This window comes from Myotis davidii, unplaced genomic scaffold (assembly GCF_000327345.1).
Source record: "Myotis davidii unplaced genomic scaffold, ASM32734v1 scaffold370, whole genome shotgun sequence".
In the NCBI taxonomy this organism is placed as follows: Eukaryota; Metazoa; Chordata; class Mammalia; order Chiroptera; family Vespertilionidae; genus Myotis; species Myotis davidii.
Window position 1 is genome coordinate 6,689,966 of NW_006288615.1, and position 3,152 is coordinate 6,693,117.

General features: G+C 61.3%; 1 long non-coding RNA gene across 1 annotated transcript; it reads left to right on the forward strand.

Annotated features, from left to right (window-relative positions):
• The first annotated feature begins 105 nt into the window (after positions 1 to 105).
• On the forward strand, positions 106 to 1,037 carry LOC107182621. Its single transcript, XR_001513351.1, has 2 exons — positions 106 to 259; positions 498 to 1,037. It is a non-coding gene; the product is annotated as an uncharacterized LOC107182621 (long non-coding RNA).
• The last annotated feature ends 2,115 nt before the right edge of the window (positions 1,038 to 3,152 follow it).

The window sequence follows — 3,152 nt, forward strand, 5'->3', positions numbered from 1 at the left end:
AGGATGGAAAGAACAGGAGCCAATGGCAGAGGCCTTCCTGTCAGAACTGCCCCCGAATTCCCCGGGTCAGGGAGGTGCTCACACTGGTGCATACCAGTAACCCGCAGCCACCCCGGGAGTCCCAGGTCCCTGTGGGGCTCCTGTCCTCAGTTTGACAGCCCCGCCCATGCCACATGGCCCAGGCAGCTGGGACAGCTGTGATGCAGGCAGTGGCTGAAAAGGGCTCTGAGCAGAGAGGGGCACTGCCCCGCCCTCAAAGGTGGGCTGCCAGCCGAAACCGGTTTGGCTCAGTGGATGGAGCGTCGGCCTGCGGGCTGGGGGGTCCCGGGTTCGATTCCGGTCAAGGGCGTGTGCCTGGGTTGCCGGCACGTCCCCAGTGGGGGATGTGCAGGAGGCAGCTGATCGATGTCTCTTTCTCATCGATGTTTCTGACTCTCTATCTCTCTCCCTTCCTCTCTGTAGAAAATCAATAAAATATATTTAGAAAAAAAAAAAAGGTGGGCTGCCAGATCCAGAGAACTTGTGGGGGGCAGGGGGTACACTAGTCCGGCCGCGATGAGGTTCAGCCTCTCCTGTGGCCGCCCAGGTGTCACCCACACCCTTCTCTGTGAGAAGCTCAGAAAGGGGGTGGGTGCTCCCAGGGAGCCTCCAGTGAACAGAGCATCTCGTGAACAGGTGGTGCAGAAGGAGCCCCAAATGGTTTGTCCGGGCCCCAGGGCAGCAGGATGATGGGCCCCAGGCTGTGGGGTTTGCCCAGGGGACTTGGGGAGGGCTTCCAGCAGCTGTCCCAGGGCCCCAATAAGCAGTGTGTGGGGAGGGGCCTCAGGATTTCCTCTGGCTGCCACCTCCCTGCAGCCAGGCCCCTGACCCACAAGCACAGCAGACGAGTCGTGGGATGGAACAGCCCTCCCAGCCAGCCCACTCGGGGTCCCACAGGGAGAGACACCTGGGAGATGTAGTCGGAGTGTTGGGCGGCCAAGGCTGCCAGGCCTGGAAAGGAGGACACAGGTTTGCTGAATAAAGACTCCCACTCCTGGCTGGTCTTCACGTTGTGCTTGCTGCCCCGGGGAGAGCTGCCTGTGCCCAGAGCGGGTCCCAGCTCTGCGTGGGCACCAAGACCCGAGTCCTCATCTCGGCGTCACCGTCCTTACCCCGCAGAGCCTCCGCTTCCTCCTCTGCAAACGGGTGCAACGCTGACCTGCCCTCCCAGGGTCACGGTCAGGGCGGACTGAGGTCTGGGGGGTCGGGGGGCGCTCTGTCCTAAGACCACAGTGACACTCGCCCACCTGCGGTCATTATTCAAGGAGCAGGTCCCAATGAGCAGAGCGCCAACCCCGGGCTCCCACAAACACCTCCACGCTGCTTCCCAGCTCTTGGCCCCAAAGCATGTCTGACGGAGCCTGATGGGAGCTGCCTGGGGCTGCGTGAGCCCCGGGGGGCAGGGGGGACACCAGGAAACGTGGGCATTCGATGACTCCATCCCTGTGCTGCCTGCAGGACCTCGTTGTTCTAAGGGCCGGGCAACAGGGGCCAGGATGGGGGTGGGGGTGAACAAGGCCTGGCCGCAGAGGTGGTCTTCTGGCTGGGGTGCTCAGGAAAGCACTGGGCAGGGCCCAGGACACCTCACTGGGACACCCCTGCCCACTCGCTGTGTCCTGGGGCAAGTCCCTCCACCTCTGGACCGAAGTTTCCCAGCAGGGGGTTTGGGCCAAGGCCAGAGGGGGTGCCTCACAGCATCCTGGTTTCTGGGAGGACATGGGGTCGGGTGGGCTGCCAGGAGAGGGTGAGGTGGAGGCTCACACCAGGCTTGCGGCCCGGAAGGAGGGAGAAAGCGCCTCAGTAGACACCCTGCTCCTGGGGGTTTACATGGACATGTTCTGGGGCAGCCCCGCCCATTCTGAGCCTCTCGGCCTCGGCTGGTGCGGGGAGAGCTGGTGCTTTTCACGACGTTCCAGGTGATTCTGATACTCAGCAGCCTGAGCCCCCCGGCCCACTAGCAGCTCTTGTGTGGGGAGCAGGGTCCCCTGCAGCAGACACTGGCCCGGTAGGGCCCGTCTGAGCACCTCAGAGCCCCTGCCCACACGACAGACTTCAATGAGGTGACCAGACCCAGAACAAGGTGAACCCCAGGGCTTCCCGGTGAGTTAGAAACACACGGGAGAGAGGGAGCCCTGTGCTCTCGCTGGCCGTAAGCGTGTGCAGGGCGCACAGAAGAAAACCGCTGCCAGAGGCAGTGAGAGAATATCCCTCCTCGTGGCCGGAATGAACCCGGCACCTGTGTGCACTGATGCGCAGGCTCAACACAAGCCCACCTTTCCCCAAGAAGCCCCAACCGCCCTGGCCGGGTGCGCAGTGGATAGCGCGTCGTCCTACTACACCAGGGTGGTAGATTTGGTCCCTGGTCAGGGCACGCAGAAGAATCAACCAAGGGTCCGGCTAGCCTGGCTTGGTGGTTGAGCGTCGACCTATGAACAGTTGGATTCCTGGTCAGGGCAGAAGTGACCTTCCAAGTCTTGATATCAAGTAGGTCTCAAGACTCCCACCTTCGCTGCTCCCGTCTCCGGGGAAACCGCTGCCGTGTTGGGAGCAGCCCTGTGCAGAGGCCCCTGTGTGAGGAACGGGGGCCCCCGGCCCAGTTCAGCCTTCGGTGCCTGCTTGGTGCCAGCTAAGAGATCCTGAAGGAGAACCACCCAGAAACTGTGAGAGATCATTCATGTTTGTTGTTTTAAGATGCTAGACTGTGGGGTCACTTGTTATGCCACAGCAGCAAACACATACAACAGACAAGGAAATTTCAGATGGGAAGAGATCGTAATTATGGAGCAATGGTCCATCCAACCAGTAGTTCTGACCCCAGAAAACAGTCCCTCGGATCCACAGGCCAGAGGAAGGTGAGACACCTCCCCCAGAAGGCTCTGCCCTGAGATACACATGCTGCAGCATGTCCTCGGGAAAGAAGGGAGTGTCCATAATAGTCCCGAGGACGTTGTCAGCTAATTGGGGGGGATGACCTATGGCCCCATGCCCCAAATAAATCCCAGACGGAATAAGATACCCTGAGCAAATAAGGCCGTAAGACGCCGGCAGAGGGGGTGGGAGGGCCTGGTTGTGCCAGGAGAGCCTCGCGGCACGCAGGCGCCAGGCAAGCACAG